The sequence below is a fragment of the Lissotriton helveticus genome, chromosome 8, assembly GCF_964261635.1.
Source record: "Lissotriton helveticus chromosome 8, aLisHel1.1, whole genome shotgun sequence".
Classification (NCBI taxonomy): domain Eukaryota; kingdom Metazoa; phylum Chordata; class Amphibia; order Caudata; family Salamandridae; genus Lissotriton; species Lissotriton helveticus.
The window spans coordinates 160,374,176-160,398,743 of record NC_136069.1 but is presented as its reverse complement, the minus strand read 5'-3'; positions in this window follow the sequence as shown (position 1 = coordinate 160,398,743).

The following is a 24,568-nucleotide window of genomic DNA, read 5'->3' as shown; positions in this document are numbered from 1 at the left end:
GGCGGGTGGCAGGGGGCACAGCGGTGGGGAAATGGGTGGAACAGAAGGCAAAAGGGGCAAAAAACGAGTGGAACAGAAGGCAAAAGGGGCACAAAAACAAGGGAAAAACAAGTGGCACAGAGAGAAGGGCAACAAAAAACGAGCGGAACATAGGGCTGAAGGGCACAAACAACGTGTGGAACAGAAGGCAGAAGGGCACAAAAAGAAGTGGAACAGAAGGCAAAAGGGGCACAAAAACGAGGGAAAAATGAGTAGCACAGAGGGCAGGAGGGCACAAAAAACGAGTGGAACAGAGGGCAAAAAGGCACAAAAAACGAGTGGAACAGAAGGCACAAGGGGCATAAAAACAAGGGAAAACTAGAGGCACAGAGGGCAGAAGGGCACAAAAAAATTAGTGAAACAGAGGGCAGAAGGGCACAAAAAACGAGTGGAACAGAAGGCAAAAGGGGCACAAAAATGAGGGAAAAACGAATAGCACAGAGGGCAGCAGGGCACAAAAAACGAGTGGAACAGAAGGCAAAAGGGGCACAAAAACGAGGGAAAAACGAATAGCACAGAGGGCAGCAGGGCACAAAAAACGAGCAGAACAGAGGGCAGAAAGGCACAAAAAGCGAGTGGAACAGAAGGCACAAGGGGCACAAAAACAAGGGAAAAACTAGTGGCACACAGGGCAGAAGGGCACAAAAAACGTGTGGAACAGAAGGCAGAAGGCACAAAACACGAGTGGAACAGAAGGCAAAAGTGGTACAAAAACGAGTGAAAAACCCGAGGCACAGAGGCACAATACAGAATACAGAAATACAGGGGCAGCTAAGAACAGAAGGCAGAACGGGTAGAGAGGCACAGGGGCAGCGAGGGGAACAGAAGGGAAAACCGGGCAGAGTCACGGGGGCAGCGAGGGGTTCAGAAGGAAAGGCCAGGCAGAGAGAGCACGGGGACAGCGAGGGGAACAGAGGGAAGAAAAAGGGGCACGGACCACGTACAGGCAGCGGGGGAAGACAGAAAACAGCAGTCATAGACACTACAATGAAAATACAGGCAATACAATAAAAGCAATAAACCGGAGAATGAACAAACCTACCTATGGCCTACCACTGGCGGTCAGGGATGAGGCGCAGGTGGTAGCCTGAGGGTGGAGGAGGGCCTCAAACTTCCTCAGCAGTGGCAGCTGGGGCAGGGAGACACAGGCGGTGCTGTGCGGAGGGGGAGTGACCTATCTTGTGGGGTCAAGGGTCGCTCCTTGCCCATTGCTCATATCCTTTCAAAACATAGGCAGTATGGTTTATAAAGACTACGGGCCCGAGTCACAGAATGAACTTAAGACTCAATCCTAAACTTACTACTATTTGGTATTCACAGAATGCACTTACTACTTTTGGCATTCACAGAATGAACTTACTACTTTTGGTATTCACAGAAGTTAGGATTTTGTCTTAAATTTGTCTTAAGACAAACTTAAGACAGACTTAAGACAGACTTAAGTTAGGATTTTGTCTTAAGTCTGTCTTAAGTCTGTCTTAAGACAAACTTAAGACAAAATCCTAACTTCTGTGAATACCAAAAGTAGTAAATTCATTCTGTGAATACCAAAAAAGTAAGTGCATTCTGTGAATACCAAAATAGTAGTAAGTTTAGGATTGAGTCTTAAATTCATTCTGTGAATCGGGCCCTACATTCGTAAACACACAGTTGCTGTACACATTTTGTTTTCCAATTCACCCATCAAGCAGGTATTTCAGTACCTCCAGGCAAGGTGCACTTTCCCACAGAGGGAATACAATGTTGTTCAAAGAGAGAGGAGAAAACAGAAGTATCACTTCACTGGCAAACACTGTAAAGTGGCGCTAATGGGTTGAGGTGTAATAAATCAAACTAGCCACATTGCAACCACTCTGTCTTGCTTTAATTAGTTATTTATTTTCCACATTTGGAATGTTTTATTTCTCTCTACCCCCCCAGGCTGCACTTGTGTCAGAAAAAGACGTTTCCAGCTAAAATGTTTTTCTTTTTTGGATCCATTTCACAGGGGAGCAAATAAACGAACGGAGGAAGTCTCTGTTTTCACTGAGGAGCAAGACAGAAAGAGAGGGAAGACTCGGAGGCTAAGAGGCTGTCACCGTGGCGTTTAATTTATGGGGACTTGGAGAGGCCGTGCACGCAGGAGCACAATTTTATTTGCGAAGAGTGAAGAGGCTTGCTTGCAGGTGCAGCTGTCTCTCCGCTGAGAGTGAGGGGCCCCCTGGAGCGTGGGGGGCCCCGCACCGCGGGGGCTGTGGGGCCCTGTGTTGCGCCCCTGGCTGGGTGCCTGTGCTTGCAATCCCTCAGCTGTTTTAGAGCTCTGGGATTTCAGGCTTTGTAGACAGCCTTTCATGCACACTGAGCAGAATCTGTCTGCCCCGCCCTCACCTTCATGCTTTCGCTAGAGCGGCCGGCGGCACAAAGAATAATAAAATGGTCATTTTGTGCTTGAAGCAGGGGGAGATGCTCCTCCGCCGTAATGGAGGATACAGCGCTGGATGAGAGGACATCCTCTGCACACTTTGTTTTACTTTGTAGGTAATATATTTTTCCATGTACAGAAAGCCCTAGCCATACACCCCTGCCAAATATGAAATCAAATTTACATTTGTGAAAAGAGTCCCATGTTTACTGTCTGATTTCGAGGCTCAGGCTGACTTACATACAATTGTTTGATTACAGGAAAATACCGTACTTTTGCTTCACTTCAACATTTGAAAATACCTAGGGTCGGATTTATGAAAGCATTGTGTTGCTCTTGCATCACGCAAGGTGACACAAGGGCAATGCAGTCCTTAAGTTGATTTACCAAGCCACGCAAAACCACCTTGCGTGGACCTATGGTGCTTGGTAAAACTGGAGTAACGCACGACTGCACAAGTCGCTGCTTAGTGTTACTCTGCACTGGGAAGGCGTTGCATGGGTGGCGCCTGGGTGTTCCCACGCATCCTCCCATGGATTTTGCTGCATTCCCAGATTTTCCAAGGCTGGTAAACCTGGGAATGTGTCAAAATCGTATGCCTTCCTGATAAAGGTGCAACTAGGAGAAATTTCTTTATTTCCCCTCATTTTTCCTCTTTCTAAGTGTGCTGCAATCTGTAAAACTTAGAAAGCAAAAAAAACGCCTTTCAGGATTGTTTCTGAGCAGTAAGGTGCCCCTTCCTTCACAAAAATGATCCTGCCTGCAACGCAGTCACCGTTACTCCATGATGCACGGGTGCCTGCGGTGAGGTTAGGCTGCAGGCACTGCACCAGCACAGATAGGGCCCGATTCACAGAACTCACTTAAGACAAAATCCTAAACTTACTACCATTTTGGAATTCACAGAAGGCACTTACTCATTTTGGTATTCACAGAAGTTAGGACTCCTAACTTTAGGACTCCTAAATGCCTTCTGTGAATGCCGAAAGTCTTAAAGTTAGGATCTTTCTCTGTTTAAGATAGTAAAGTTAGGAGTCCTAACTTTAGGACTCCTAAATGCCTTCTGTGAATACCGAAAATCTTAAAGTTAGGATTTTTCTCCATTTAGGAGTCCTAAAGTTAGAAGTCCTAACTTTACTACTCCTAAACTGAGAAAAATCCTAACTTTAAGACTTTCAGTATTCACAGAAGGCCTTTCAGAGTCCTAAAGTTAGGACTCCTAACTTCTGTGAATACCGAAATGAAATGAAATGAAAATGAATGAAATTAAATGAAAAAGAAACTTAATAAAGCGCACTGCGGCCAAGCGGCTTCCTGGCGCTGAGACTAGACTAGACTCTGCGGGGGAGACCGAGGGAGCTAACAGGGGAATGCTTGGGACAACAAAAATGTTTTCAGAGCTTTACGAAAGTGGGCATAGATGGGGATAGAACGGATAGAGAGAGGGAGAGTGTTCCAGAACCGGGGGGCCAGAAACGAAAAACGGGTGCCCCCCGTTCTGGATTTACGGAAGCGGGGGACATGCAGGAGGGAGAGAGAAGAGGAACGAAGAGTACCGGTCGGGGTGTAGGGAGTAATCATAGAACTAATAAAGAGGGGAGCTGAGTGGGCTGAAATGAGTAAGTGCCTACTGCCTCCATTTGACGCAGTGCAACAAGTTGTCTTGCTGCATTGCGCTGCATCAAATACTGATAAATCTGACTCCTAGAGTACACTTTACAGAATGTTCTGGTTCACATATTCCTAGATTGTCTTTAATGTCGCAACATATGATCTTCATCATTTACGTAGTGCAAATTACCCGCTCAGTTGTCTATTGGAATTATTAATTTTGCAAAGTTTACGATTAGGAGGTATTCGTTTTAATAACAATATTCAGCAACAATAATAAAAATCCACTGCAAAAAGTGAAAATCAAAATTGCTAAAATACTAACCATTTTGAATTGTATCATATACGGTTATTATAATTTGAAATGGGATATTTTGAATTTGTTACCCGCTAATACAATGAATTGATCTGCTCTTGCTTTGGCTGTAAGATCAAGCAAGGTCACTCGCTCTCCCACTGTAGGTTCTTCTGTCTTGTCTAACTCTATTGAGGAACATTTGCTAAATCCGCCAGAGAATCCACCAGCTGGATTATCAATGCGATGGTGGAATTTCTACTTATGGTTTGTTTCCCTGTTTTAACCTGTGTTTCACAAACCAGTGGATTTTCTGTGCGCACCAAACTCTGAGCCTGTGAGGTCTGCGATTGTGGCACACACAGAATGAAGGTAATTTGAGATTGTACAAAAACAGTGTGTTCTCACAATGTATCCTTGATCTCTTAGTCTTCAACTTTCAAAATATGACAATCTCAGAGACTTGAGCCTCAAAAAATGTTCAGATAATTTGTCAGGATCTATTCTTGGTTGCTTGTTATTCTGCATTCTTGGAATACAGCGGCGTGTGTGTATTTCTCCATGACATCAGATTTCAATTATTAACAACAGTCTTTGTACCCAACAACGCTGTCGCTGATGGAGTTTTCTAGGTCTATAAATAGAAAGGACACAAGGAAGTTCCACTGTGACACTTTTCTTTCAGATGTGTAAAAATGTAACATCCAGAGCATGTTTATTTTTCTTTAACTTGCAATTTTAGTTCAAGGTCTGGCACTTATTCACTAGTTCCTTAGCGTCCCTTTACTAATAGTTAAATGCTCTGCGTCCCAGCAAGGAATCATTAAAATGCAGCTAACACACTGACAATTAGTTTAAAGTCAACACATTTTATCTAAACCATCTATTCTAATCCTTACATGATACCTCCAACTAGATAAACCTAGTGTAATTTTAAGAGATTCTTTTTAGGACAACGCTATATTGCCATTTCTTTGTAAGAATGTAAATGTGTTTTTCGTTTTGTAGCCTCGCTTCTCTTAGATCAGTCTTTTTACCTTTTTTGCTTTTTTGCTTTTTAATATCATATCATATTTCATTTGTCAATGTGTTATGGTCCCTTGAGCTCTTTTGCAGTTCTTCATCAGGAGACAGGGGAGGAAATGTGTTGTGCCAGGCGGTGATAGCTTTTTTACATCTCTTTATCTGTGTGCCGTACTTTGAATTTCTTTCCATACTTTGACATTCATCTGTTAAGATTTTCTTCCAATTCTTGTGCTCAGCGTATGCTCATATTATTGTGTTATAGGATGCAGCAAATTCGGTGTCTCCCTTATTTTCCAGTAAACACCAGGGGGCATATTACCAACGATTAGAGATATTTATCGCTAACTAGGCTTAGCAACACATTTTTTATCGCTAAGCATTGCCGGAAATTATCGCTGAGATAATGTGCTATTAGCAACGTTTATCTCCAAAGCGATAAATTTTCCGGAGATAGCGTGAATATCGCTGAGAATACAGCGATATTCACGCATTAGCTGCAAAATGCTCTTAGCCATGGTCCACCTCCCATTGGATAACATGTCTAAGAACTGGTCAGAGCAGGCGTTAGTTTTTGGCGATAGCGGGAATATTTCCATCGCTACGCCTGCCTTGCTAATAGGCGATAGCGACGTTAGCGACTGCTTTCAGTCGCTAACAGGTTGGGTACGCCCACTTTGCATGTCATTAGCGATAAATATCGCTGACATGCAAAGCGGGACCCAAACCGCTCGCTATCGCCTAAAGCTGTCGCTAACTGCTGTTAGCGACAGCTTGCTAATAGAGCGATAGAATTATCGCCGCTTAGCGGCCGAAAATGGCCGCTAAAGCGGCGATAACTGCCTATCGCCCTGCTTGGTAATATGCCCCCAGTACTGGAAAAATGTCACCCACAAAGCTTTAAAGTACACTGATGATTTTCTTGTCAGATTTAACTCTGTATCAATTCCGGGTGATTACTTTCAAATAGAGTATAAACGTCCTGAATTTTGATTATTACAGAATTAGCTAAACTTAAAAGAATCATCAGATTTTCGAGCGGACTATCAAGGAACTGAGTTAAAATGATCGCCTCTTTAGCGCAGAAAACTGCAGCTAAAGTGGCGATAATGGGCTTGATAATACGCCCATGAGAATTCCAATAGAAGCCCAGGTTCACCGCAGAACATGGGCTTCTATTGGAATTCTCAAGGGCATATTATCAAGCCCGTTATCGCCGCTTTAGCTGCAGTTTTCTGCCGCTAAAGCGGCGATAATTGTAAAGCCGTTCCTTGATAATATGCCCCATGTGCGAAGATGCCGTATTTACCACAAATGCTGCACGAGTTTATTCAACAGAAGGAGATTTGCAATTTTGCACTGAGCGAAATATTTACTGAAATGACTGAGTTCATTACATTTCTCAATACAGTTTGTCTTAATGATGCTTTGCATTGTATTGTGTTGGTATATATTTCACATTCTATTTCGAGAGTAATAAATATGATTGATAGACCTAATTTTAGAGGATGCAAGTTATATTTAACCAAAACAAGCATCCTACAAGCCTGTAGCAGAGTTGCACTTAGAAAGGTGCTAGGAAAATCAGGGTTCAGTAAAGAGCTTATCCTTGGCCATGGAGAACATGTCAGTCAGTTCTTAGTGAGAGGGCAGCCCATTTGCCTATTTAAGAGCATTGTCCCTCCTTCTCCACAGACATGGCCACCTTGTTCTGGGGGCCCAGATAACTTTAGATCATTCATGTTCTTCGTCAACAAGCGACTTCTCATTAAAACCCATGATGGCAGTTGCCTGATGGGAGGGAGAAGGCCTGCAAAAAGGTGAAGTTAGAATGCAGCCCGGTTCAGTGAATCCGGCCATTTGCGACCTCAAAAGAGCTTTGCACAGCTTGCCCTAGGTTTCTTACACCTAGCTCAATATCTTGAAAAAAATTATCTTTTTTAAAACCATGCTCTTGACACTGTCACCTGTGAACACCTCCTGCTAACATCTCCCTCTCTTGCACATGTGATTTATTTGAACAAAGCTTCTTACGGATTATATATATACCCTATCCAAAAGACAAAGAGATAGAAAAATTCACTGGAAATTGAAGAAAGAAAACAATAGTGTCAGAGTGAGCTCTTATTCCAATGCCATAACTATGTTTCAGATATGAAGAAACCACATGTATATTTTTGCCTGGTAGGGCTGGCAGACTTATTGAAACCCCTAAACACATATTATCTTATCCCTGTTTGAGGGTGCAACGACAGTGAGACTGAAAAAATGTAATAGAGTGACTGGAGTGGCGGGGATAGGTAATATGATAAAAATGTAATCACATATTCTGGGCCGGAAATTAAATAATAGGCAACCAATGAGAGTCAGAGTGACTACTAGGGCACGAGTAAATAGCTTGTAAAACATCTTCTGTCACATTTGTTTATCTGCACGATGAAGGATAGCTCTGACTCGATAACCATCAGCATTGCACTGTGGTTCCGTGAATTCTGAACCTGTTTTATAAATGGCATGGTTTAGTTACGAATTTGATAATAGCAAACCGTAACTAGTGAGTTCGGCAAGTACGAGTGATCTTGTCATGCTAGACCTATAGAATCATCCTGTATGTGGATATTTTGTTCTGAACCGTGGGTTCCATTTTGTGTATGGCAGCCATTTTGTGGTTGCCCTCACATAGGCCGATGACTGTGGCTAAACTAGTCTTTTAAGGACATGTACACCTTAGCTCGAGTTCGCGCTGACTCCTGTTTGACCTGAGTGAACTGACCCTGTTGCCTGAAGCTGACCTTGTTAAACCAGTTCCTGCCCTTTAGCTGATCAAGATTAAGGATCAGAGCACAGGACATCATAAAGTTTTACTGCACACAAACATGCTTTATCTTACTCCTATCTGTTCCTGTTTCTTCTTTTATGGTCTATTTACGATATGGGTTGTGGTCCTTTTTTTTATGGGTTTGTCCGGCTTGGCTAAAGAAGAATGTTGGGTTTGTTCAATGATTGATTATGGGCCGGACAACTGTAAAATGGGTTTGTCGTCATGCAATACTTTCATTGTGAAAACATGTGATTGGTTAAACTGTAAACAAGGAATGTTTGCCTGAAGCATAATGTTTGGGATAAAAAGGGATGACTTGCTTTGTAAAATTGAGCAGTCTCCTGAGAACTCATACCGTGATGATTTCTAGGACTTCTGTTACTGGCTGCAGCCAATAAATTTGATCTTTGACGCCACTCAGAAGTATCCCGTGTCTCTGTTTGCCAGGACAGGGGAATCCGAAGACTTCGGGCGTGTCCCTGACGCCGCCGGTTCTGATTGACCCGGTTCTTCAGCACCGCACATGAAGTAGGTGATGCAAGCCATAGTGGAGGACCAATCAAATGTGTAGACTGTCTCAATAACAATTTGTATTTCATTGAGTGTAGGAAACTGGGCTTCTTTGCAGATTTCCCTCCATTTGTGCCCCCATTTATTCTGCTATATGGTGTGCTTTAACTCTGATAGTGCACTGGGAGCTGCTAACCAGACTCCAATGCCCGTGCTCGTTCCCCTAAAAGTTATGTGAATTGGTACACCCAATCGGCAAGGTGCTTTGCCCCCTTATAAGTCCCTAGTATATGGTACCAGTGGTACCCAGGGTAAGGACGGTAAAGGGGTCACCAAGGCTGCAGCTCTATATTGTGCTACCCTGTGCAAATAAGCACTTCTTGCTTATTTGCACTTTGCCTACATCGCTACCATACCGCGCTCGAACCCTGGTCCCCGCAGTTGATTAGGTGCTGCCGGGGGACGCATTGGGCGGAGCGGGCATATTGGAAGGAATTTGCGCTGTGCACTAGTTGTTCTGTAACCCCCGCCCTGCCGCTACTTAAGCCACGCTCGTTGACCTGCGCTGGTTGATTTTAGATGGCAAGCTCCATTTCCTGAGGCGGAAGCCGGGAAAGATAGGACAGATTGCTTTTAACTATATTTTTAACTGTGTACTGCACTTCTTGCTTATTTGCACTTTGCCTACATCGCTACAATACCGCGCTCGAACCCTGGTCCCCGCAGTCGATTAGGTGCTGCCGGGGGACGGATTGGGCGGCGCGGCCATATTGGAAGGAATTTGCGCTGTGCACTAGTTGTTCTGTAAACCCCGCCCTCACTGGGCATAAATGACAGCACTTCCCGACCGCGCAGCGGGCGGGCGCAGCGGGCGTGCCGGCGGCACCAAAGGCAAGCCCGTCTGCACCCGTCTGCGCTGGGACCGGTCCCAGGGCCATACCCCCTGCTCAAATTCTACAAACACAGGTGAGGACCATTTATTCTGGACAATTGCCAGGCTCACTTAGAACCCAGGCCAGCTGCCCTGTTACGGAGATGCCTCTAGAAATCAAAAACTGTCCAGTATGCTCTCACACCTTCTTTTTTTCCCCCATCGCTGAACTGGCCACTTCCAACTTACAAGCCATTAGGACAGAATTCAAACTCCATACCGTCAATGCTGGATTAATTAACGCTAGATCGTTAGTTTAACATAACATCCATACGGCGGAGCTAATTGAGTGCCAAAACTTAGATCTGCTGTTTATTACCGAAACCTGCGCTGATGAGGCCTCGGATATTGACTTAGCTATGGCTATTCCAGAGGGGTTCTCTATCTGCAGAGTAGATAGGAAAGTGAAACGAGGAGGTGGTTTGGCAATCATCTCTAAAGACAGATTTAAGGTTAAAAGCTCGGAGAAAGGTAGTAATCAGAATTGTGAGACATTATCCTTTCAGATCAAAATCACTAACAACTATACTTTTAAACGGACTTTTAATCTACAGGCCTCCTAGAGCCAAAACACCTCTGATCAATTTACATAGTCCTTTCCTAGAGTCAAGTGTGAAAGGCCCCGACTACACCATTTTGGGGGATTTTAATTTACATTTAGAGTAAAGTTTGGACTCTACGGTATCGGCACTTAAAGACTCGCTGGCCAATTTTGCTTTGGAACAAAGAGTCTTTCAAGACACGCACCGTGCAGGACACTACCTCGATGGAATTTTCACTTCCTGTCAGGGTCTAAATAATGTGGCCACGCTTCAAGTTCCTTGGTCCGATCATAAGGTGATCACGTTCTCTTTGGGAGTAAAAGAAGATACAGGTAGGCCCACTGATTCACTTAGGAAGTTTTCCTATCGGGATTGGTCAAAAACCGACTCACAGGGGCTGGTAGACAAGCTACAATCATCCTGCCCAGTCCTCACCCCAGACAGCAATGTAGCTTACGTTCAAATCAGGGAGTGGATTAATGCCGCAGTCCATGTCGCCGTTCCACTAAGACAGGTTATTTTTAAGCGGAAATCCCCTTCTCAGCCATGGTTCTCAGAGGCCCTTAGGGCGCATAAGCAGAAATGCAGAAGAGCCGAGAAAAAGTGGAGAACCAACTACGACACAGGGCTAAAAGAAGACTACAAAGCTGCACTGGCCATGTATAAAAATCTGATTATGTCGGGAAAAAGTAGCTTTTTCACGAAAAAAATTAATGAGACAAAAAATTCTAGCAAAGCTCTTTTTGCCACAGTGAAAAAATTAACAAAATTGGAGAACAAGAGCACAGCAGCAATTACCTCAGAGTTCTGCAATTTGCTCGGCGAATTCTTCGTTAACAAAGTCTCATTAGTATATGACTCTTTTAAAAGCCTCCACTCAGGCACACCTAAGCAGATATCTTCAGAAGCCATTAAAGAAGCTGAGGGGCTGCTACAGAGTCCAGGTTTCATATTTGTACCACCAACTGTAGACCAGGTTCTGCAAGAGGTGAAGTCCACTAGATCAGGCAGCCCAACGGACCCCTGTCCACCTAAAGTGATGCAGCTCTTTCCGTAATTGCTAAATTCTCAATTGGAGAAACTGTTCTCCCAAATATTAAAATCTGAGATGTTCCCAGATGCCTGGAAAACCACCTCGGTGATGCCTCTCCTGAAAAAACTCTAACTTAGACTGCGAGGAGCCGGGCAATTACAGGCCCATTGCCAGAATACCCTTCGCTGCGAAAATTTTGGAAAAACTGCTGAATAAACAGACGGCACTTTTCCTCGCGGAGGGAAACATACTCGATCACTCACAATTCAGTTTCCGAGAGGGACATGGAACAGAAACGGCTCTGTTAACGGCGGTGGAAGAACTCAGGAGTGTCTTGGATGGAGGAGGGAAGGCCGCCTTGGTACTATTGGACCTATTGGCGGCCTTCGATACGGTTAACCATGAGACACTCCTGATCCGTCTGTCCGAGGTCAGAGTTCATAGCTCGGCAAGTGCCCTTCTGGCCCGGTATCTGTGTAACAGAACTTTTTCAGTGGAATTGGGGATGCAAAATCCAAAATTTTCAGTTTCCCGTGTGGAGTGCCCCAGGGGTCCTCTTTAAGCCCTACCCTTTTTAATTTGTATGTAGCCCCACTAGCTGAAATCATAAGAGAAAGCGGCTTCACCCCGGTATCTTAAGCCGACGACACCCAGATAGTGGTGTCTATTAGCAAGGACGTGAAAGAGACGGCGGAGAAATTCAGATCCTATATGTCTCGGGTCAGACAATGGATGCTTACTAACTGTCTGAAGTTAAATGGGGAAAAAAGTGAAGTACTGGTGCTGGGGGGTGATCCAAACATCTGGTTCCCATAGTGGTGGCCTGACAGCCTGGGCAATTGTCCGGTCCCAGCAGAAAAGGTGGAAAATGTAGGTATGACTCTAGATAATAACCTCTCATTCGACGCCAAGGCCAGCCGGTCTTGGTGATGGTGGACACGCCCACGAGGAACATGGCGGCGGGCTGAGAGCCAGTCGCGGCAGCGCCGTGGTGCTCTCCGCTGGTTCAACGAGCGATATGTTGTAGCGAGAAGTCGCGAGTTTCCCTTCTGACAGGTAAAGCGGTGCTAACGCGGGATTACTGGTTACTAGTTACCTTACCAAATCCCAAACTAAGTCGACTGAATCGTTGGTACCTGTCATTGAGTAAAAGGTAATCTTACAATAAGTCAATCAATTTAAGAACTTACACCACTCTAAAGGACCACTGACCCAATTTTTATGTTTCAAAGATTTAATATAAAGTCAAAGATAACTGAAGATACAAACTTCTCAAAATGAGATTCAAAAGATAAATTGGTATCACTATGAACATGAACTTCTTGAGTAGTCTGAGTCTGAAAAACAAAATAATAAGTACAAGCTCGAAAACCATAAGGGTTGCCAAAATGGATACAAGTTGCAACCTCAAAGTCATTACAGAAAAGAAAATTAAGGTTAGTCTGTCCCTACACTATACTAATTGACATCCCTACTTAGCAAGATCTTTACCCCTCTAGGTGTCAGCCGTGGTGACTTCCTAAGAAGATCACACACTTCTCTTTGTCTCTTCTCTGATAATGGGTCTCTCCTGATCAGCCTATCTGCCTACCCATCCGCTTCCTTAGGCTCCCAAAATCATCTGCTCTGCTCTCCTCCCGGGTCTCTTTCCCTAATACTGAATCACATTTCCAACAGAAACGCCCCCTTGGGACGCCCCTCACGTGGTATATCTTTGCGCGGCAAACTCCATGATGGTACTCTTGAAGACCCTCGTTAAAGTTGACCTTGGTTCCCAGGCTTCTTCTCCAATGCGCCGATACCCCCTAAATTCCTGGAAACTCCTACAGGTCTGCGCAAGGCGCCACTGAACAAAGTCCCTTTCATTCGAGCTGATTAGGACCCTCGCACCTGCATACAGTTCGTCCTGCAGTGGGCCTCAAATTCCAGACTCCACCATATCTTTAGGTCGTAAAACACACTCCAAGCTCTGTGCTGGACACCTCTCGACTTCTTCCTTAACGAGCACATGGCAGTTCAAACGATATGACATTATCTGTTCAGGCCTACTTGATTTACATGAGGCGGGTCCCTGCACTCTTAAAACATTAACTTGATTTAAACAGCAAACATTCTTAACTAGCATACGTTTCTAAAATAACACATCTATAAAGCATATACTTCAACCCTAAGTTCAATAATACATTTGGAAGAACCACGTCAACCTTATCTCACATTATTTTAGCAGCACGTTTAGGTTTGCTGTGAATTGCCCTGAGGCCTACACATTTTACTGGATTTCAGAATTACATTTAATTCGGACATGATTCTTTTAACATGAGAACGTGAGGTTTTCATATTCATTCCAACATTTCTTCATTAATCTCACACAGTTATACTTATTATTACTCTACTTAACATTTTATACATTTCGCTACTGAATATAGAACACTCTGTATATTTCACTCCTAGATATAAAACACTCGTGTGCAAAACATGTTTAACTAACTACGTGCTTGTAAATATGGTGTACTTATACATTTTTTCCCAAACTTGTGCTCTCTCAGTCCCCCCTTTGATGACCTTCAGGGGTCATCACCATCAAGACACTAAAAATGTAGAACCCTTCAAAGTGAAGTCATGGCAGTGCCACCTCTTTTCATAGTCTCCAATGCTTTCAGACTCTTGTATTGAGTGTCCTGCATCGCTGTCAACTCTTCCTCCTGTTTCCTCATAGTTCTCTGCAACCTATTTGCTCTATAACATTGATACAAACGCACCAATCCCCACAAAGTGATTACGCAAATCACAATTATGATGATGGGTTTCAGTATGTACCAAACGATACCCTTTCCTAAGTTGGCAAACCAACCTCCAACTTTACCCATTCCATGACCTACTTTTTCCCACACATTTACTTTTGCCAGGTCCTCAATTTCGTAGTGTATGGCAGTGATGTTTCGTATATACTTCTCTAGAGGTTTTGAATTGTCTGGAATGTAAGTGCAGCATTCCTGGACCTTCAAAGCCTTACAGACTCCTCCCTCTTTAGCTAACAGAACGTCTAAAGCAAGTCGGTTCTGAAGAACCATTGCCCTAATCGATTGCATCTCCCCTTCTATCAGCATCAATGATCTTGCAGTACTGGCAGATAGCCTATCTACGACTGTAGCTAACCTCCTGATCTTAATGTCATTCAATATCAGTCCTAAGATTGGGAATGCAGCACCGAGTACATCTCCAACTACTTCTGCTGCACCCAGCCCTCTCTTCCACCTAGTTGGTATTTCTTTCTTTGTTGTTTCTAAATTCTCAACATGATATATTTTAGGGAAGACAACAGCCAGATAGCATGATCCGTACCAATTATCTGGTAACTTCACATAGGCATTTCTTCCACATACAAAATATACATTTGGTATTGCTTGCATCCCTTTCAAAAAATCCTTAGAGTAGTACTCCAATTGAAAGGCATGTTCACAATTGACTTGACCTACATAAAAGTTCTCATAATAGGAGTAACTCCTGTGAATGCACAGTTTCCCCCGTTTCTCCTTATCTAAAGCAATTGGACCAATACTACCTTTTCTTTGATGTGCCCTTTCCTCCTTGGTCCAATCTGTTTCCCATTGTCCTGAGGCCTTCAGAATCTTCTGCCTCCTGTATCTAGTATCTACCTGTCCTATAAACTTTTTCTCAATTTCTGACACTTGACAAGTCAGATTGTTTCTTCGAGCATGTGAAGTATCTAACGTTTTCCATGGAATAAACCATTTGTGTAATCTGTCTTCGCTTTTGTAATAGTCCCACTTGTTCAAATGCTTGAAATTCGGGACCTCTGGCAATGTCGAGTCGAAATTCGAGAAATAATACTCAAATCCTTCTCGCCCATAAAATATGCTCAACAACAAACTGCACGTGATTCCATATGTCAACGGAAGATGATGGTATCTGATACCCTCCTCTACCGAAGCTGGTAATTGCATACAAACGTAACAATTCTTCACTTCCATGGCATCAACGTATTCATAAAGCAATTTAGCATAAGCATTTGACCTGAAGTTTCCCTGTGACTCATCTGTGTGTAACCTTTTTACTTCTGCATCTAACAACGCTTTGTCTTTATCATTGATGTTTCCCTTATCATTAATAATGGTAGTTTTCGGTGTTGACACTCCCTTGACCTCCTGGACTGTAGTTGCATCTCTCTCGTGTCCCACTATGTATGAGACAGTAACCACTAAAACTATCAAGGAAATCACTACTCCCAACAATGTGTCAACGATACATTTTGCCCTGCGGTTCGGGTTGCCAGCCTCCATGTTCTCAAACAGTGTGGTTCTGGACGTTCTTCCTGCATCAACTTCTTCCTCTTTTCGAACAAAGTCTTTCTTTCTCGCAATATCTCTCTTTTGAACACTTGGAAGCTTGACAATTTATTTCCGCAAAACAGTTCAAAGTCCAGTAGAAATATAGACAACCCTAGCCCTTCTCCATCCACTAAAAGGAAACCCCTACCATTTTTTCTTCTTCCACTCGGCACTAGGTTATCTTGCAGCAATTTTACAATTTCTTTTCAAGAGTCTTATTTTCGTCTGAAGTTATGTATGGCTCAAGGAGGGACACTACGTCTTCATAAATGTCCATCCGAAGTAACATTCCCTCAGGTTCTGGGCAGTTCGTACCACAACATGGAAAGTCAACTGTTTCTAGGATTATTCTCCTTATTTCGCTTTGGACAAGTGGACGGACGAAATTGAGAGTTAACGTTTTTTCAATTTCTACTCCTGGTACTATCAGTTCTACATCCACAATTACAAAGGGGTCCGTTCTAATCAAGATCACTTTCTTCACCTTTCCAGTTCTGCGCCCCCTTGAAGACATTCGCAATATGGTATTAATCCACAACAATGAGCGCTCCTAGAATTTCTACTACTCGCTCAAGCATTTCCAAACGAAGAAGAGTTCCCTCCAATATTGGATATCGTGAACAGCAAACTGGAAACTCAACTGTCTCTAAAATCAATTTTCTTATTCCGCTCAGGAGAGGAGGATGAACGATGTTGAGTGTCAGCAACCTTTCGGTCTCCGCTCCTGGCAGTAGAAACCTTATTTGCACTGTGATGATCGGGTTAGTTCTGACCAGGTCCACTTCCCGGATCCTCCCGGTTCTGTGCCCCCCCGACATCTGCAACGAGGTAGGTCCAATCAGGAGTAGAGTATCTTCTACTAGGCACTCGCACCCTCCTTGATCTTCTAAGGCCTTCCTCAGTTCCCTCCTGAGTATCTTCTTCCTGATCCGAGTCTTCAGATATAGGGACAAGGGTTTCTTCCTGGGCCGACCTTAAACTTAGCCTCCTGTCTCTTCCCGGCCAAGAGGCAGCCTCACCTCTTGTTCTCCTATGTCTCGTCCTCACACTCGGTTCTTGATCACTCTGATACGGATCTGTGTCTGTTTCGTATTCACTGCTGCTTTCCCCTTCAGTTGCGTCTTCAGTCTCACTGCCGTCCTGCCTTCGCTCTTCTTCTGAATCCGATGCGTTCCCAACTTCTTCCGACACCCCCTCAGCTGCCTCAATCCCTTCTTGCGACTCTTCTTCCACTTCCGGGCTTTCGTCTGGGATAGGAGCTGTTCCTTCTAGAGGTGCTGGAACTCTTCGAGTATGGGATGCATGGATCCAATTTGGCAGCCCCCCGCACTTCACCGCGGTGTTCGTTATCAGGATTACCTGAAAGGGCCCACGCCAGCGAACATCTAGGCAGTTCTTCCGGACGTGCTTTTTAACCAATACCCAGTCCCCTGGGTTCAGGTCATGACACAGGTTCCTCGATGCTGGAACTTCAACCGCATGCACCTGAAGGGACACAGAATGGATGGCGTCAGACAGTCCTTTACAATAATCCAAGATCAGATCATCTGTAATATTCAATAGGGCAGTAGTTGGAACTGTGGGAAGTCTCATGGCCCTCCCCATCAGGATCTCGTGGGGAGAAAGACCTGTCCTCCTGTCAGGGGTGCTGCGCATGCTCATGAGCACTAAAGGAAGAGCATCTGGCCAACTCAAAGATGTGGATGCCACTACTTTAGCCAATCTATTCTTCAATGTGCCATTCACTTGTTCCACAATTCCTGAAGCTTCTGGTCGATAACTACAATGCAGCTTTTGATCGATATTCAGTGTGAGCACAACATCTTCACTATTTCGCTGTTAAAATGTTTTCCTCTGTCAGATTCCAAAGAGGCAGGCACCCCGAAGCGCGGTATCAACTCCCTGAGCAACAATTTAGCCACTGTGAGTGTATCGCACCTACGTGTAGGGTACGCTTCAACCCATCTGGAAAATACGCATACAATCACCAACACATACCGAAGGCGATTAACTCTTGGCATTTCGATGAAATCTAGTTGCATTCTATTGAAAGGCCCCCCCGACCTCCCAATGTGACTCAGTGTGACTGGTGTTCGTTTGCCTACGTTCAGTTGTTGGCAGGTAACACATCGCTTACATACTGACTCTGCTGCTATTCTAAATTTAGGGCAATACCAAGTTTGCCTAAACACTCTCATCATAGCATCCCTTCCTAGATGTACTGGACCATGTATTTCTCTTGCCATGGGATTAGCTAATTCTTCAGGTAACACAGCTCTCCCATCTGCTGAAACCCAAAAATCCATTTCACTTCGCACACAACCTGCTGTTTCCCATGCCCTTTTCTCAGTTTCTGGTGCATTCTCCTGCATTACCCTCAAATCTTCCCAGGAATCCACGGTCTCTAACATCATGCTTAATTCTGTCCTTTCTTCTGCACCTTCTATTTCCACCTTTGAGAAAGAATAATTTTGTTCCGCACAATAACGTGCGACTTCATCAGCGTATCTGTTGCCTTGTGACACAAAATCTGTATTCTTAGTATGAGCTACACACTTTACTATTGCGATGTCAACTGGACCTTGTAATGCTTCTAACAACAGCCGCACAAATTCTCCATTTCGAATGGGCGAACCAGAGGAGGTCATGTAACCCCTCTGAGACCACAACTACCCGAAATCGTGAACCACACCGAAACCATATTGGCTGTCCGTGTAGATGGTGACTCTCTTTCCGTTTCCTGCTATGCAGGCACGAGTTAGGGCAATAATTTCTGCTACCTGTGCGGAATGTACTCCTTCCAGGCAAGCGGCTTCCACAACTCCAGTAATAGTACAAACAGCATAAGCTGCTCTCAACCGACCAGTATCGTCTCTTAAACATGAGCCATCAACAAAATAAATGTCATCGGGGTCAGACAATGGCTCATCCACAATATCTGGTCTGGGTTTCGTGCATAGTTCAGTCCCATCAAGGCAATCGTGGTCTTCACATCCTTCGCCTTCTATCACAGTGGGTAATGGCATCAAAGTAGCAGGATTCAAGACAGAGCATCTCCTGAGGGTCACGTTCTCTGCGGCAAGAATGACTTGCTCGTAGCGCGTGAGCCTACTATTGGTCAGATGCTGCGTCTTCGTCCTGGTCATTAACAATTCAACTGAATGCGGTACATACACCACTACTGGATGTCCCATCACAATACTCTCGCTCCTTTCAATGCTGACACCCGTTGCAGCAACGGATTTGAGACATCCGGGCAACGCTGCGGCTACTGGATCTAATGTAGCCGAAAAATATGCAACTGGTCTACGGGCATTTCCGTGGGTCTGTGCCAAGACTGACAAAGCACATCCCTCTCTCTCTCACAGCAATAGAGTGAAAATGATTTCTCGTAATCGGGCATTCCCAGAGCCGGAGCACGACATAAATCGTCTCTCAGCTGTAAAAACGCCACCAGACATTCTTCATCCCATGGTACCGGATCACTCACCTCCTTGTGCGTCAGTTTCTGTAAGGGCTTTGCTTTCAGTGAAAAGTTAACTATCCACTGTCGGCAGTAACCCACCATTCCTAGGAACATTCTAACTTCTCTCTGTGTTGTAGGCGCATTCATTTTCATTATCGCCTCGATCCTCTCTGGGGACACCTTACGTTTCCCTTTTTCTAACCTGTGCCCTAGATACTGTACTTCTGTCAAACAATACTGCAACTTGCTCGGAGATACCTTATGTCCATTTTCAGCTAAATGGTTCAGTAAGGCAATTGAGTCTGCTTTACAGGCTTCCTCTGTTTCTGACGCAACAAGTAGGTCATCTATGTACTGTACCAGAACCGAATTCTGTGGCAGTACTAGATTCTCAAGATTCTTCTTCAACAACTGATTAAAGATGGATGGGCTGTCTGTGAATCCTTGTGGGATTCGACACCATGTTAAAACGCGATCTTCCATTTTAAAAGCAAAAAGATACCTGCTCTCTTCATCCAATGGGATCGAAAAGAAAGCCTGGCAAAGATCTACCACTGTGAACCATTCTGCTTGACATGGTATTTGAAACAGTATCACTGAAGGATTCGGTACCACGGGACAACATGAAACGACTATGTTGTTAATCTTTCGTAAATCCTGCACTATCCTGAATTTCCCACTAGGTTTCTGCAAACCCATAATCGGGGAGTTACAAGGACTACCCACGATTTCTTTCAGTATTCCCTGTTGTATCATTGACTCAATCACAGGCTTTATTCCTGCAATCGTTTCCTGTGACAATTTGTATTGAGGCGTTCTTGGAAACTCAGCATTTGGTTTTACCAGAATTTTTACCGGTTCTACCCCTTTAATCAATCCTATTTCCTCTCCGGTGAAATCCCATACCTCTGACGCCACTGCATCTCGTAAGTCTTGGGGAAGATCTTCTACTGTCAGAGTAGGATATAGTTCTACACAGGATTTTGAATTGGCCACCTTAAAAGTAGCATCTTCGTCGGTAGTCTGTACCTCCACTCCTTGCGGGGTGCAGTATATTGTGCAGTTCAATTTGCACAACAAATCCCTTCCTAACAGACATACCGGACTCGAGTCACAAACCACAAACTGATGTTCGTTCATGTGGTTTCCAATTTTCACAGACACTGGTTCTGTCAAGGGACTAGTCATTCTTTTATTTGCGACTCCTACCACCTGAATAGTTTCCCCTGACATTGGCAAGTCTGGAACCACCGCTGATCTCAGAGTCGAACGAGTAGCCCCAGTATCCACTAAGAACGTAGTGGGACACCCTGCCACTTCTGCCTCAACAAATGGCCCTCTCTGATCCACTTCTAGGACTGCCCCGAGGGTACAGTCCTCTTCACTGCTCACCCGTTGTCCTGTTAATGGATCAATGTAATAACACTTTTCTTCCTCGATAAACAGAGGCATTTGTTTAAAGACCTTTCCCCCAGTTGCTATCTTCGGTGGCTGTGGGAATTGGGCCCGTGGAGCCGAAGTCCCCCCTTTGGCCACCTTACTGCTTGGAACTGTCACCTTTTGCGTTGGGACTTCTTGGACCTGTTCTTCTACTTCTAGCTCTCCATTTTCAGGGTTAAAGGGACACTCGCGTCGCCAATGCCCCACCTGGTGACACTGATGACACTTTGTCGTTTTCTTTAAAGTGGCAAAGTCTATCCTAGGTCTCTGCCCTTCCTCATTGTCCTTATTCTGACCGTTTGGCTTTCGTCCCATCCCCTGCTTCTGCTGGCCACCCTTCCCGGCGGACTGCATTTGTACCACCATCAATTTCTCCTTTAGATTCTTGGCTTTAGAGTCTATTTCATCACTACAGTATCTGGCATAACGTAAAATCTCATCTAGTGGTTTGTTCTGCCAACAGATTAAATGTTGCTGAATCATCAAGCAAATGTCAGGTCTCAACCCCAAGACAAACTTTGACACAAATTGTCCTATATCTTTGGGATCCATTACATCAAGTCCACTGTATTGCTTGAATGTTTTCAACAACCTCTCATAAAACTCATGCACGGTCTCCTTCGGTTCTTGCCTTGTTCGATCTATCTTTACCCAATCTATATCCTGTGGTGGTACCTTATCTTTCAACCAAGCTATTACCCTTTCATACTTTCGCATGACAATCTCAGCTGGTCCATTAGTTCGAACATCCCTCACTGGTTCAGCATTTGGCCATTCGACACTAGTCTTACACGGGGTCCACAGATCAGATGGGACCACGATGTCAAACAACGTGTTCAAATCAATCCACAATACTTTCGAAATTTTAACAAACCTTTCTACCTGCTTATACCACTCTACTGGATTGTCCCTCAACTTCGGAAATGAGTTGGTAAATGCAGCTAAGTCTCCTCTACTCCAGGGCACATGTACATAATTTCCATTTGATATTTCTCGCAAAGGGAATGCCTCCATCTGCATTACCCTTCCCTCAGGAGTCATCACATTTGTACTTCGTCTAACCGTGCCCTTTTTTGACCACCTTTCTTCCCATTTATCCAGTTCTCTCCACACTCTTATCCCAGATATCAACTCCCTTATGTGAGTTTTCAATCCAGTAGTCCTCTTCTCATCTAGGTCTTGGTCTGAGTATTGTAACCTATGGTTACTCTGTAGTGCCCTTGTCCTAGATAAATCTACAGCATACCTGTCGGCCAAATTAGACAGTTTCTCGTGGAATGCTCTAGCTCTCCTAGTAGTATCCTTCGCTATGAATAGCAATTCGTCTTGTTCGTACAAATCGATCCTTTCTAAAGGCACCGTTCCTTCTATAATCTCGTCTAGATCGGATTTCAGACTGGAGACATCAAGTCTTTTAACCTTTATCGCGGCTTTCAGCACCTCTGGTCCAGATGTACCTTCTGCCTCCCTCCCGTCCCAGCTCCTAGCCCTGCGCCTAGGCACTGGTGAGTTAAAGGGAGTCCTCCCCTGTTCCCATCTCTCTAGGTCCCATGCCTTTCCATCTTCTCGGGGTGGGTAGTGAAACACTCCTTCGCGCCTCATAGCCCCGCGTTCCCCATCCTGTCTAGTTTCACGGGATGCATGGTAAGGAATTCCGTTACTCCCTTTTTCTTCCTCATGCATCTGTGACCTCCGATCACTCGATGTATGACGTGACCTTTCACTGTTCCCTCTTTGCCAGTGCTGTACATTCTCCCCAGGTGCGTGTGCGTGATGGGTGCACCTAAACCTATCCCTGTACTCTTGCGTTCTTTGGTCTCCCTCTGTTTGCGTGAGGCGAGACACCTCCTCACACTCCATACTCCTCGTATTTTGTTCCTGCTGTTCTCTCTGATTTGTAGGACATGCATCCCCTCTATTCTCTTGACTTTGGCCTTCCCGGCCCTGACTACTTTCGCTGGCCCCACAATGAGATACAGTCCCATTACCCCTGGTTTCCCATTCTGATTCTGTCCTTGTCCTGTTACTCGGAGATACTATGGACCCGTCCCATTCCCTCAAATCAGCTCTTAATTCTGAATAGGGTCTTGGCCGCGGTCCCCTTAGATCCATTGGTCCTCTCGGACCTCCCTGTTCTGAATTGGGACCGACAGTTGTGTCTAATGGGGTATTCCATGTTACCGATCCTGGCAATTGTTTCCATGCATTTGTCACATTATTCCTTCTTTCTATCTCCATCCTTTCTCTATCCAATTGCCTTTGTTGTTCCTCTCTATCTCTCTCAGGGTTATAGATCGAAACTATGGGTCCTATGGTAACAGGCACCTGAAGAGCATCTGGCAATCCCACAGACTCAGCCCTTTCGGTGGTTGGCGTTTTCTGCACCACAAACCTTCCCACTACACTCTGTACAGTATTGTTTTGAGGTGTTTCTCCGCCTTTGATAGGTGTCCATTCCGATATAGGGAGTGGTGTATACCCCTCTATGGCATTCCCATCTTCCCTTGCGAGCCCTCTATCTTCTATCACCCCCACTCTCGGAGGCGGTCTATCCATTAACAATCTGTTTATCAGATTGTCCTCCGACTCGCTTTCCTCGTCTTCTTCCATGATGTTTCCTCCTCCTCCTGCCACCTCCCTCATCGGATACATTTTTTCCACCTCAATAGCCTGTACCCTCCAACGCTTTTCCTCCTCATCCCATTTGGAATCTCGCTCTGCCCTTACCGATCGCGTCAGCCTTTGTTGACGCCTGTTCAAATTTCGGTCGTGTGCAGCCTTAATCCATGCATTAAGGGCCTCAAACTGTGTTGGTCTAGGTGAGGGTTTCAATGAGGACATGGTTGCTTTTAGCCGATGTAACACCTCTAATTTAAACGTCCCGTACTTCGGGAACTGCATTTCCTCATTCCCTTCCGTAAGCTTATTCCAAGCCCCAATCCATAATATGGTATGCAGCCCAACATTCGTTGCCATATAATGAGCTGGCGTACCCTCCGGCGGAGCCTCTTCCCCGTAATAATGTTCACTTCGTTTACGTTTAAAAATCCCTTTCAAACACTTAAAACACTTCATGATTTCTCTTTTCTCCGCGTTTGTTTACTTCCTGATGACAATCCACCAATCTCAGCGCCGTTCTTACTAACTGGCCTATCCGTACGCGACTTTCCTCCGACGTCACTCTAGCCGCCCAACCAGAGCGCGGCTCTAGCTAACGTCACACCAACCGCTCAATCACAGCGCGGCTCTAGCCGACGTCACCCGTCCCCCTTCGCAGCAGTTCCCCTCCTTACTCAGCTCGTCTCCTCGGTCATGCACGCGTCCCATTCATACTCTGAAAAATGATTACTTCCGTCCAAGCGATCACCTTTCTTGACTGTACGCCCACAGTCTTTCTGTAGTTGTCACCTTAACTTGGCGAAATGTCTTTCCGTTTACTTCCAGACAATCGCCTTCTCCGATAGGTTACTCGCACACAGTAACTTTCGACCAGCGTCCGTTACTCATACACTCACTCTTACACTCCCCCTATCTTGGATCCACGGCGGTCAATGGTACCTCGTGACCTCCGTACTATGGTCGACAACTACCCTGGATGTTCGATACACCCAAAACCACTTAAGCTCTGGCCTGAACTTAAGATTTCACCAGTTCACCCGTTTACCAGGTTACCAGTTTACCAGGTTGCGCGCGCTCACAACCTTCTCTCATTCACACTACAGGCATTCATCTCCGCAAGACATTACAATACAAATACAACACAAAACACCGCAATCTGTTCACGCATGACCCTTTGTATACTCACTCTCCTCCGATACTGCTGCTTTTCTCGCACCGTCTGCACTTTTCGGCACACGATTCTTCCGCTGCTCGTCTCTCGACGTCTCGGGCCTTGGGGTAAACTAACCTCTCTAGATTACCTTCCTCAAGAAGATAACCATCCTCACTCTGCTACCAACTGCTAACGCGGGATTACTGGTTACTAGTTACCTTACCAAATCCCAAACTAAGTCGACTGAATCGTTGGTACCTGTCATTGAGTAAAAGGTAATCTTACAATAAGTCAATCAATTTAAGAACTTACACCACTCTAAAGGACCACTGACC